The sequence below is a fragment of the Rhamphochromis longiceps genome, linkage group LG22, assembly GCF_057381845.1.
Source record: "Rhamphochromis longiceps isolate RC_006_pf linkage group LG22, R_longiceps_female_GT1.1, whole genome shotgun sequence".
Taxonomy (NCBI): Eukaryota; Metazoa; Chordata; class Actinopteri; order Cichliformes; family Cichlidae; genus Rhamphochromis; species Rhamphochromis longiceps.
Window position 1 is genome coordinate 22,492,761 of NC_140577.1, and position 13,657 is coordinate 22,506,417.

At 40.4% G+C, this 13,657-nt stretch overlaps 1 long non-coding RNA gene across 1 annotated transcript; it reads right to left on the reverse strand.

Moving 5' to 3' along the window:
• Window positions 1–263: 263 nt before the first annotated feature.
• Window positions 264–9,660, reverse strand: LOC146644087 (uncharacterized). The gene is made up of 3 exons (XR_014909385.1): window positions 9,580–9,660; window positions 6,408–6,510; window positions 264–3,172 (listed from the first exon to the last, which is right to left on the reverse strand). It is a non-coding gene; the product is annotated as an uncharacterized LOC146644087 (long non-coding RNA).
• Between the last annotated feature and the right edge of the window lie 3,997 nt (window positions 9,661–13,657).

Genomic DNA, 13,657 nt, shown 5'->3' on the forward strand with positions numbered 1-13,657 from the left:
TTATCATCTGACTACACTTCTCCAGTCCGAATGACATCCTGATGTCATTGCTGTATATTCTGGTGATGTGGATCAGTGAATCGATGTCTTGTTCACTCTTGGCATAAAGCTTGATGTCAACCATGTATTACTGTATATTAATCGCATTTCATTTTGCATGAGCAAACAGACTCGAGAAAAAAGGGAAAATATACGCACTTAACATGTTTATTGAACATCTTGAACATTCATATTAAGAAAAAACAACGTAAACATTTATCCACTCTCTCTGTCACTCTTGGGGGGGGGGCACTTGAAACAAGGAACCAAAGCTATTTAAAGTGCGTGTTCTCAACGATATTAATAGGTCTTCAGTTTTTTGCAATCCGCTTGGCAATTGTGTCAGTCAATATTTCCGAGGTAGACTTACTGAGTCCCCGATGCTCTGCGAGTGGTTTGTCGCAAGCTGGGTGACACGTTAGCCAAAGTCCTAGCAGCATCCCCGACTAGCGTATGCTTCGCCTCAATGTGATATTTTAAGCTGGAAGTGCTTTGGTGAAAAGAAAATTCGTTCCTGCACAATGTGGATAATACTTTGTCGGCTGACTATTGTTTTTTTTTAATACTCAAATTTCCCATCTAGAGGGCAGATGTGCATTTATCATCTTCCATAATGAGTTGATTGATTCAGCTGCCCGTCACTACCAGATCAACTGCCCATTTGCACATGTGCGAAGGTAACTCTACTTGGACAAACTGCCCGAAATACGTTGTCGGACACATTTCAGGGATTTTGAGCCATTTTGCAGTCCAGATGCGTTAATTACGTTGACCAAGTTGACGGTGATGGCGGATCAATTTGTGTTAACGCGTTAATTTGGACAGCACAAATGTGTGCGTGCGTGTCTATATATATATATATATATATATATATATATATATATTTACCATCAGTTTGATATGTATGATCAGCTTTAAAACATGAACCAGAGGTGCTCACTGACACCAGGTGAGGCAGGCAAGTGCTTCAGGGCCCAGGGCATTGGAGGGCCTTCAAAGCACTCACAAACTTTAAGTTATTGCAGTGGATATGTGAAACATTTGCAGTGGGGGAAAAAAGATAAATGAATAAAAAATAAAAGTAGGAGAGGAAAAGCTAAGGAAAGACAGTGGTTAGTGGAGCAGATAATAATGATTAAATATAAAGATCAATGATTAACTAGTTTAGCCTTCTGTAAATGTAAATATGGGTGGGAAACATTTGAATGATCAAACTTCTATTAGCATCACATTATTTCTTGTGTTTACTTTGAAGTTTACTATTACTTCACCTAGCTAGCAAAGCAGCCTAGTTGTACTGAGTACAGTGCCCACTCCTGGGATTCAGCAGTTCAAAATCCACTCCCATTACTCAAAAGCCATCAAAACAACTAGCATGTTTTTGCAGTAGTCTGTCATCTTTTTATTTTTTTATTTTTATAAAACGTGTAACTATGAATCTCTGTGTGTGTTACGTGAGTGACAGTTTAATTTTCACCACCTGCATTATTGGGCCACCTCTTCTGTGAAATGTAAGAGAGAACCGTCAGTGTAACGATGGTGGTGCTGGTGACACTTTCATTCATTATCATATATGACTCTGCTAAGCTAAGGTTATGTTACTAAACATAGTGTTATCGAGCTGTTTGCTATAGTGTTACCTGTTCTTTTCTTCACTGAAAAGTTTAACCTTTGGGAACATTATTCTAATAATATTGACATTTTTTTTTATTCCTTGCCTTCAGTCAAAACAGACAAGGTTATTTTTTCTCCGCAGTTAAAATAATACACTCACTAACTCAGTTTCCCCCAGTTTAAGTCTAATTTTTTAAGTCGTGCTGTAGCAGTGCCAGAAAGGTCAAAAAACAGTTGATTTTATGCTGATATGATGGAATATGACACAGCTTGATAAAATACAGCTTGACGTGTTGTCAGCTTTCTGATTTTCATTAGAGTTGAATATCTTAACCTTGCCTGTGATTGCAGAGGGGATGCTGAGAAGGACTGGAGATGGGAAATTTTGAGGAAACGAACAGGTGGCTCAATCTGTCTCCACATCAATCTCCTGGTGTCCTGCCCTAATTAGAGTGCGCTCATCCACCACACCTGCTAAAATACTGCTGTTGTTATTCTCAAATCATCTTGTTTTTGCAGCAATAATTTGCTGTTGAGACACTTAAGATTTTGATTGCTCGTGCAGTTATGAAATTGAAGATGTTGGAGGAATTGAGGACAAGGATTATTTGTTGGGTGTGCCGAAGTAATGCTTGAAGACATTTCTTTGAAAAGTGATCCTATTTTAAAACTCCAGCTTAGTCTTATGGTAACTCCATCTTGATCTTCTGTAGCCAGAAACTACCCTATTTGTTATATTTATTTAGCCCATAAGAAGGCTTAGGAGTTTGGTTAGTGGCCTGCATCCATAAACCCTATGTGTGCAACACACTGGCACAGATACACAGATTGCCAAAACTGGAGCTGGATTTTTTGGATGGATTGGGAATTCCATTTGTTTTTTTCTTTTCTGGCTCGTTGGATCTTTGCATAACAATGCTCTTAGTAAACCCGAGTAAGTAATATAAATAAGTAAATACAAAATAAATGCAAATACACATTTGTTAACTTGTGTCAGGTTCTGTCAAAAACAATAATCTGGTTTCAAAAGGTTATGTTTTGTTTAAAGTAATGAACACAGAAAATTGTAGTAAATTTTAAAATACATGGCTGAATATAAAGTTTTTGTCTCGTCAGGCACTGGGTGAGTAGGCAGGGCTCACAAAGGCAGCTCAAAGTGTTCATGTACAGATAGACGATTTTTGGGAAACAAAGACAGGTGAGAAAACACCCAGGAAGGGAGGTGGTTCCAAGGGGGCTCGAGGGGATCACCTTGGAGGGATTCCAACTTGCAAACCAAACCAGCAGCCACTCCACACAATCCGATCTCATTCACTCGACATGTCTCCAGACATGTCGAGTGAATGAGAAATCACTTGTGGAGATGACAGAGATGTAGGAGCCAGGGTTTCACTACCAAAATAGATCAATGAGTCTATCCACACCTTAAGTAAGAGCCCATGATTGCTTATCTTCAACAGGTGGGGACCAGCCACAGGTGAGTTGGGTGAGACTCAGGAGGAGTCCTGTCCACAGATGACTTTGAACACAAAGCAAAGAGAGAGAGAAATGAACAGAGAAATAGAATCCACTGGAGAGCCCGGGTCCTGACAGTTTTACATACAACACTTACAACCCATATGGAAAAGAAATAGAAAAAACTTATAAGAGACTTGCATAAGATGTGGCCTACTTCATATATTGAATCATATAAGGCTTGTATGATTTACTCATGAAAGTGGCCACTTTCTCATTACTTTCATATATTGTTTTAGTAAGTATCCAAAACATACAAGTTTCATTTATATAATTTTTCAAGGGGTCTTATACAGTGGGTCAAAAAAGTATTTAGTCAGCCACCGATTGTGCAAGTTCCCCCACTTAAAATGATGACAGAGGTCAGTAATTTGCACCAGAGGTACACTTCAACTGTGAGAGACAAAATGTGAAAAAAAAATCCATGAATCCACATGGTAGGATTTGTAAAGAATTTATTCGTAAATTAGGGTGGAAAATAAGTATTTGGTAACCTCAAACAAGGAAAATCTCTGGCTCTCACAGACCTGTAACGTCTTCTGTAAGAAGCTTTTCTGTCCCCCACTCGTTATCTGTATGAATTGCACCTGTTTGAACTCATCATCTGTATAAAAGACACCTGTCCACAGCCTCAAACAGTCAGACTCCAAACTCCGCCATGGCCAAGACCAAAGAGCTTTCGAAGGACACCAGGAAAAGTATTGTAGACCTGCACCAGACTGGGAAGAGTGAATCTACAATAGGCAAGCAGCTTGGTGTGAAAAAATCAACTGTGGGAGCAATCATCAGAAAATGGAAGACATACAAGACCACTGATAATCTCCCTCGATCTGGGGCTCCACGTAAGATCTCATCCCGTGGGGTCAAAATGATCATGAGAACGGTGAGCAAAGATCCCAGAACCACACGGGGGGACCTGGTGAATGACCTGCAGAGAGCTGGGACCAAAGTAACAAAGGTCACCATCAGTAACACACTACAACGGCAGGGAATCAAATCCCGCAGTGCCAGACGTGTTCCGTTGCTGAAGCCAGTGCATGTCCAGGCCCGTCTGAAGTTTGCCAGAGAGCACATGGATGATACAGCAGAGGATTGGGAGAATGTCATGTGGTCAGATGAAACCAAAGTAGAACTTTTTGGTATAAACTCAACTCGTCGTGTTTGGAGGAAGAAGAATACTGAGTTGCATCCCAAGAACACCATACCTACTGTGAAGCATGGGGGTGGAAACATCATGCTATGGGGCTGTTTTTCTGCCAAGGGGACAGGACGACTGATCCGTGTTAAGGACAGAATGAATGGGGCCATGTATCGTGAGATTTTGAGCCAAAACCTCCTTCCATCAGTGAGAACTTTGAAGATGAAACGAGGCTGGGTCTTCCAACATGACAATGATCCAAAACACACCGCCCGGGCAACAAAGGAGTGGCTCCGTAAGAAGCATTTGAAAGCCCTGGAGTGGCCTAGCCAGTCTCCAGACCTCAACCCCATAGAAAATCTGTGGCGGGAGTTGAAAGTCCGTGTTGCTCGGCGACAGCCCCAAAACATCACTGCTCTCGAGAAGATCTGCATGGAGGAATGGGCCAAAATACCAGCTACTGTGTGTGCAAACCTGGTAAAGACCTATAGTAAACGTTTGACCTCTGTTATTGCCAACAAAGGTTATGTTACAAAGTATTGAGTTGTATTTTTGTTATTGACCAAATACTTATTTTCCACCCTGATTTACGAATAAATTCTTTACAAATCCTACCATGTGAATTCATGGATCTTTTTTTTCACATTCTGTCTCTCACAGTTGAAGTGTACATCTGGTGCAAATTACTGACCTCTGTCATCATTTTAGGTGGGGGAACTTGCACAATCGGTGGCTGACTAAATACTTTTTTTGCCCCACTGTATCTCTTTTCACTCTTGTATGCTTTTCATACAAGTTTCACACAAGACAGATACAAACTTTATAAGATTTATATATATCTTTTCCATATGGGAATCTTTGCAAGTGCCCAGTGTTTTCTCATCGAGATGCATGTCATATTCTTCATACGATAGTTAAACTCACCCCATACTTTTGGGAGCATGTCTGGAGTCACATCAGAAACTCATAAATCTCCTCTTTTTAACATAGGTTTCGGTTGTACTGGTAAAAAAGCACTTTGAAATCAGATGATTTCTTTTTTCAAAATACTACGTTTTTACAATATTTTAAGGTTGAAAACATTTTTAAAGCAGCATCAAATAATTGTCAGAGTCAAAGTGCTGGCGTTTCTATCAGCAGGGTATTAATTATATGTGTTTATAAAAACAATACCTTTGCTTATAAAGATTAATGAAGCTACAGAAGTCAGACACTTATTTTCTTCTGTGACTCTGAAAATTACACTCATTTGTCATGTAATTAAAACTTTGGATAAGTTGTTGTTTGTGTGTTTGTGCTTGGTAATTACAAGAGACACTATCAGTATAAACACGTTCTGTTTCTAGTTTTCACCAACAGTTGCACACCAATACACACATTATACATCATGCTGCGTGTTAAAAAAAAATGCAGTGCTTTCCACCATAAGGGACACCTCGTGGCCAGGGCCGGGCAACCCAGTTGTCTTCACCCTTCCCAGTGTGGTAGCTCTTTTTTTTGTGTGTGAAATTATTTTTTAACCATTTGACTTGAATTTGATTTAAGCAGATGCATATTCTTTGTGATATGACCATATAGGAAACAAATGATCATTTAGCCATTTATTTTTAGCTCAAAATGACAACATTAACACAGTAAAACAGGTCTCTTTCTTAAACAGAAGCCTGTCATGCTTAGCTTTTGAGGATATAAGTAAATCTTTCTTTAAAAGAACTCTGTCCTGCTTAACTTAAAATTATATAAATTAATAGAAAGCAATAGAACGAAAAATATTCTTGTAACAGTGCACATTTAGTGCATTTAGTACAATTGGCTTCAGTTGAGGTATTATTTCAGCTTTTCTAATGCTAATCAGCTGCTCCTGTTTGTAAACCCACTTGTTCCCATGATTACGCATCATAACTCATCATCATTATTAATCTATGTATTACTTTTATGTATTAGTCATCTATTTGTTGTAATCATCTATCCTTGCAGTTGTCTATTACACAAAATAAATTATATTATCACACTTCTGGCCACATAGCGCTGATATTCACTGCACATGCCCATATTAACCTTAACCAGAGGGTTTAAAAACAACAAACCAATGTTTACATACCATATCTGCTTCTGCCGTGGCCTGGTGGACAAGAAATTGGTTAAGGGTTCCCCGAGCTTTCACACCCCTCATGTTCTTCATGTGCCCACCACTAGAAGCATGCCTATGGAAAAAGTGCGCCGGCACACAGTGCAGTGCGTTTTATAGGTGTTATCATGCACTTTTCCAGCCAGGTGTTTTCCTTTTCCCATTCCTCCCCGTACTTTTGCAGCCTTTTTTTCTTTTCTTTCTCTGAGCAACAAACATTGCTGCTCTGATGCTGGGCTCACACTGTGCGATTTTTGGCCCATTTTGAGAAGATTTTTGAGTCGTGCGACCGATTTGGTGATCGGCCCGATTTTGGCCTTCATCGTGCATCGTGTAGTATACGTGGGGTAACGAGAAGCGATTAACACCTCACGACCAGCTCCCGATCATCAATCGCTCGTGAGGGTGTCACCACAGCCGCTCACACTGCACATGCGCAAACACGTAAACGTCGGTGAAAAAGATGGAGCAGCACGGCTGTGCAGCGTGTGATCTGGACACAAGCGATGGAGGCACAACTTGTAGAACTTTGGAAAGCTCATCCGAGCCTTTTCGATGTGGCATCACAAAATTATCACGACCACAACAACCGTGAAAATAGTTGGATCTACACTGCTGCTTAATCACAGCTGCCTGATCAGTGTTTTTCATTAGCAATTTAGCAAAGTTGATGGTGGTGGTGTGTCTGTGTGAGTGAAAGACAGACAGAGAGAGAGAGCGACAGATTTTCTGTTATAACCTTCATTTTATGGACGCACAGTGTGAGCACTCAGGTCGCATCAGAGCATCGGGCGGTATAGTGTAAGACCTGCATCGTGACCTACCAACTTCTAACCCCTGCGAGTCAATCGTGCAGTTTGAGCAGGAGCTGAATAACGTGACTGAAAAAAAATCGCACAGTGTCTGCCCAGCTTTAGGTGTACTGTTGTCCGAGACTTGCACCGCAGTGTCGGCGTTTGTTCCCCTGTTGGCCATGCTTCTTGTTGTGGTCATCTGTTGTCTTCCGGTATTTTCTCCGCAAGCGACCTTTCCTCGACCAATGAGATGAGCGGTAATCTGAATTGTCATACTCGAATTGTCATAAGTGTGCTGTCAGCTCATTGGTCACAAAGCAGGAGAGGGGCTGGGAATTATGTTTTCAAACAAAGCGTTAATTCCATAAACATTTATAGACTACTTTTGATTCTCACTGTATTACGGGACAAAGTGCGTCCCTTATTAGCTCAATACGGGACGTGTACTTTTGTTTCTAAATACGGGACGATTCCGTATTTTAAGGGACGGTTGGCAACCCTAACCACAATTAATCATGTGAAAAGTGTGTACAGAATACTGTGTGCCTGTATTTGAGCAGTCATAATTAAAGCAAGTTATACTGATTTAGTTTAAGTTCTTTGGGGTAAAAAAAGTTTTAGTTTTATTAAAATTTTAGCATTTCACGTTTTAGACTATATTTCAATAAAAAGTAAAGCCATTTTTGTTCTAGTGCTGCTTAATTACATTTTTGTATAATCTTGAAGTTTTTAATTTTCATGCCATCCTGCAGCTATTTGTGTCTTTGTATATTGTTACCATGGCTACAGATGTTACTCCCTTCTTTTGCCAGGATAAGGGGAAAAGCTTTGTTTTTGCAATTAAAACTGTGCCGTCTATGCTTAGCTGGCTTTTTTGTTAGCACATCCTCAACCAAGGCCAGTGCCTCGTTTTGTAATTTTAAAGTAAGTGACCTGGATCCACGCATAATTTAATGGTTTCTTCCTTTGGCTGAGTTATTGCATAATCTTGCAGACATACAGACAAACGGCACTGAAAGTATAGCTCTGCCAAGGCCTCACCGTTCACCTTGGCTCATGCCTTGGATGAAGAATAAATGGTTGCAATGTAAGTAACTTTGAAAGGATGAAACAAACAGGAAAAAAGATGCCATTGCATGAACGCCTTATACTGTGCATAATGCTGGGGGTCTCTATTTCTTCTTTTGCAATTCTGTTTAAAATTTGTATAGTTTTGAGATTTTTGTGCACATACTAACAAAGTTTTTAACGAACATATCATTCCTGCTGATCCATTGCCATGGGTTTTTGAGAGGGACCCTTAAATAAACATATTGATTTATGAATTAATTTCTGTCAGTGATATGTTTTTTTTTTTTTTAAATTGTAAAACTATTACGTCAGAAGAGCAAAATAAAATTCAGAAGCGATAATTGAATATTCTAGTATGGCCACCTTAATACATGTTTCCAATTTTTTTTAGCAACCCTCAAGATGATGACTTAGATGTCTCAAGATCTCCACATGTCTCACGTGAGTTCTTCTTTTACTTGTTTGGGATTTAGTTAAATTGTGAAAAATATTTACACTGTATTACAAGCATGCAAGCATTAATGAAGGAGTGGCTTGGTGTAAAGAACGTACTGAATGAGTGTGGGACTATAATGGGATGTCACAATTGAAGCAGCTAAGTTTGTCATATTTCTTTCCTTCTGGATTTTTCACCATCAACATCAAGTGGTCTTACTGCAGTGTGAAAATGTTCAGAAACCACAGTAGCTTGGGAACCAAATGAATGCTGAGGTGTATGGTCGACAGTGATCCATTGAATCAATAAGTAGTTTTAAACTTCCCGTGGCATTAACATCAGCACAAAAACTGTGCGCTGGGAGCTTAATGGTGTGGGATTCCATCTGCAAGCTTCCTCAGTGACAGCAGCCAGTCAGTGTTATATATCGGTAGTAAAATGGAGAGAATGTTGTCTCCGGGAGTTTAGCTGATTTGATTTAGAGCGGCAAGGTATGGTGGGTGTGTTCCGGTTAAAGAACACGGAGGCAGCTTCCAAGTTTAAGAGATTTATTCAGCTGTGGTCTGTTGTAATGATACATAAGGCAACTATCAGTACAGCACACATAAAACATTCAACATGCCCAGACATTATTCTAGCACAGAGATAGCACAAGGAACTGTATTCAACACTCACATCTATAACAACTTCAATAATTACACAAGATTTATAATTAGCATTAACTAGCTTAGTAGCTTACATAGCATATTAGCGCATTAGCATAAGATAACATTAGCATAGTCACGAGGGAACAAATACACACAATAGCATCTGACATACGCAACATCATGTAAACAGAACCCACCTTCTGGCATTCACACACAGCGATAAACCAAAACCCACGAAATGCTGATGAGAGGACACAAGGAGCAATGCTTGGCTATCAGCAGCTACAAGGCAGACTAGCAGCACACGGCACAGAGTGGTGCATTCAAGGAGCGTCAGCATAGATATGGTGAGTTCAATGACGTAGGACATATCAATTTCCACAGCGCAAACACTATCTATAAACAAACCACAACACTTCAACCAAGCAAATAATGTGTAAACAGTGGGCTTTCTAACAGGTAGTCTATAGTGCTATACACTGCCATGCATTAAACTCATAAGCGCTATATGAGGACTCAGTAACTCTGTGTCATGACTGAATTTGAGGTGTCATAATTAGTATAATTCCCCTGACAAATCTTTATTTCAGCAAGTCAGATCTGAACTGAGAATTTGTGAGATTAAGAATTGCTATTAAGCTAGCTAAAGAAAGCAGGCATTCTACACCATGAAAAGTGAGAACATTGATGTCTGACTTGTTCTTTTGCATAGCTGAGTATAAGTGTGGATGTAAAGTTCTATCAAATTTGTCACAACAGGGAATACACTGCATATTTCTTTCTGTGAGTGCATAGACCAGACAAGAAAGACACTGATGTATTTTGTAAAAAGAGGCAATAGAGAGAGGCTCCACATATAAGTTATTTAAAATCACTACAAACACATCAAACACCATGAAAATCTTAAAGGAGAATATAAAATTGGGATTACAAATTGGGAAAGTGTGGAAAAATGCGGCATTATAAACATTTAATTTGCCCTGCTCCAAAATTCAATGCAACACAAACAGCAGAGCTGGACATTAGACTATGTACAAACATGAAAGCAGTAAATGAAGCACAGAGCAAACACAGCAGCTGTGGTCATACTTTCTTGGTGTTGTGAGCATAGCACATGGGTCATCGGACCGGTGGGCCTCTGAGTTGCTGGTGGACTCAAAATCCACGTGAGGCTAATGTGAACATCATTCATGAGGAAACCTACCACTTACTCACCCCCACTTACTCACCCCCAGAAGTCCACTGGAGCTTGTAAATATTCACTGGATATTTTTGGTGGCAAGTTGTACTGCAAAGGACAAATCTAAAGCATTGCGACTGACAAATTTAAAGCATTGCGACTGACAAATTTAAAATTCACCCACTCATAGCGTATGCCATCTGCAGACCAATTGTAAACAAGTTACAGCAGGTCCTTGTCTGTGGAAATGAGTCTTAGTGAGGAGTGTGTTTGAAATGGTGTGCAACAGAGGAAACCTGGTAAGCATGGAACATTGAATACTAAAACTGAGAGAATACCTGCAAGACAACACACAGCATGTCATAGACACAGTATGTCTGCTGCTCCAGAGGGTAATGGCTGTCCTGAAGAAGAACACAGGTAAAGCCTTCCTCTGTGTGGATGAGCTTCTAGGCTTGAAGTAACATACAACACAGTAAAGTGAACACATTAGAGGAATCTGTTGACAACCGTACCAATACTTGCATACTACTATATGAGCAAGCCCACTGCTGTGCTGGCTGACGCAAGAAGTGATGGATTGGGGATGCAGTCCTTCAACTCTGTGGGGAGCCTTGGAATCCTGTGGCATATTGCTCCAGCAGTATCACAGAAACAGAAACATGCTACACCCAGACAGAAAAGGAAAGTCAGGCTGGTGAGTGGGCATGCAAAAAGTTTGTCATGTATGTCAGTGAGCTGGAGCAATTTACCAATGCTTCCCAGACCCTGTGAATCTTTTTAATCACTCGGAGTAAAAATAAACTAGAACTTTGCTTTGTTGATTATTTCTTAATTGATTCAGCAGAAGCAGCAAATAATTAGAAGAACAGAAATGAATCACAAAGTGTTCTTGTCTGCAAGTACATGATGTTTTATGATTCATTACGCATTAAAAATCATAGCTAAGAGGGAACTGTGCAGTTTTGATGGGGATAGCAAATAATATTTTGTAAATCAACATGTTTTCTGTTTGCACTGTGCAACATATGGCCCAAAAGCTGCCATCAAAGACTGTCTGAATAACAATATAATCACAGGTAGGTATACAGATTCATGCAGAAAAAAATAATCTGCCTCTATCATTATGTATGATTTTCACAGATTTGCACAGAAGTTAAAAAGCACAACTACACTACAGTGTAGGTTCAACTATGAGAAAAGCCTTTGCTCATGATAAACAAATATTTCAGTATAAAGAATTATATTTTGGATTTAGGAATCAATCCCCTAAACCGTCGTGTCACTATGTCTTTGATGCATATGAATGGAAAACATCCTTCTTTTTCAGCTTGCTTTACAAAATGCAAAGCTTTCTGTTTTTACAATTTAATTTTATACTGTATAATAAACAAATGAAACTTGATATTTTGAATAGAGCCATCTTTTTATTGTAACTGTTACAAGAACATTGAAAGGCAGTTTGGCATTTCTTCATGTGTGTGAAGTACACAATAGCGTAAGTATTTACACAATAACAGACAAATTTACATTTACACAAGAAAGATATGTGCAAGTTATATACCTGCAAACATACACGCACATACATACATATATGCATCTGTACATACATACACACACATATTTCCACATACACGCTTACATCTATATACATACACATACATGCCATCTAACTAGCAGGTGCATTGAGAGGTGCAGTGTGATCAGTGATATTGCACATTGAGTGGGGGGGGGGGATGCTGTTCCAACTATACTAAATAAGGTTATAATAAATACAGTTTAAAGAGGTAGGGGTGTTGGTTGCATTGAAGTATAAATACAAATACGATTTATAAATAAGGTTTAATGTCCATGAGTGTTGGCAGTGCAGTTATCCTCCAATCAGGGTGGAGGTAGGGCATGTTTGACAGCCTGTGGCTAAAAACTTCTGTTGAGTCTGTTTGTCTTTGACCTGATGGTAATGTTTACCAGAGGGAAGGGGGGGGGAGTGAGTGTCCAGGGTGCGAGTGGTCTTTAATGATGATGCTGGCTTTCTGCTGAAGTCTGCAGCAGATGTCTCTGAGGGGAGTTAGTGAAGTGCCGATTGCCCGCTCTGCTGCCCTCACCACCCGCTGCAGTTTCCTCTTGTCCTCCGCGGTGCAGCAGTTGAACCAGAGTGTGCAGCAGTAAGTCAGAAGGCTCTCGATGGTGGAGCAGTTGAACCAGAGTGTGCAGCAGTAAGTCAGAAGGCTCTCGATGGTGGAGCAGTAGAAGTTTACTAGCGGTCTTTGGGGTAATTGGGCCTGACGTAGTTTCCTGAGGAAGTACAGCCTTTGTTGTGCTTTCCCTACCTGGTGGGAGATGTTTGTGGACCAGGTAAGGTCGGCCGAGATGTGGACTCCGAGGAACTTAAAGCTTTCTACCCTTTCTACCTCCTCCCCATCAATGTAGAGAGTAGAGTGCTCAGATCGCATTGTTCTCCTGAAGTCGATTACCATCTCTTTGGTCTTGGCTGTGTTCAGATGCAGGTTGTTGTCGTCACACCATTGCTTCAGATGCTGAACCTCCTCTCTGTAAGCTGATTCATTGTTGTTGTCGATCAGTCCTATGATGGTGGTGTCATCAGCAAATTTTATAACGGTGTTACTGGTGTGGATTGGTGAAGTCATGTGTGAAAAGTGAGTATAAGAGGGGACTGAGGACACACCCCTGTGGGACACCCACATTCAGAATCAGAGTGGAGGAGCTGTGCTCTCCCATTCTGACGTTCTGGGGTCTGTTGCTCAAGAAGTCCAATATCCAGCTGCACAGTGAGCGGCTGAGCCCTAAGTTGCTTAGTTTATTAACCAGTTTGTGGGGTTGAACTGTATTGAAGGCAGAGCTGAAGTCCACAAACAGCATTCTAACATAGGTGTTACTACTGTCCAGGTGTGTGAGGGCTGTGTGAAGAGCTGTTATTATGGTGTCCTCTGTCAATGGTGGCTGACTTAAGGCAGGATGGTACTACAGACTGTAGCAGCGAGAGGTTGAAGATGGTGGTGAAAACCTCTGCTAGTTGATCTGCACATGCTTTAAGCACTCTACCAGCTACACTGTCAGGACCAGCTGCTTTCCTC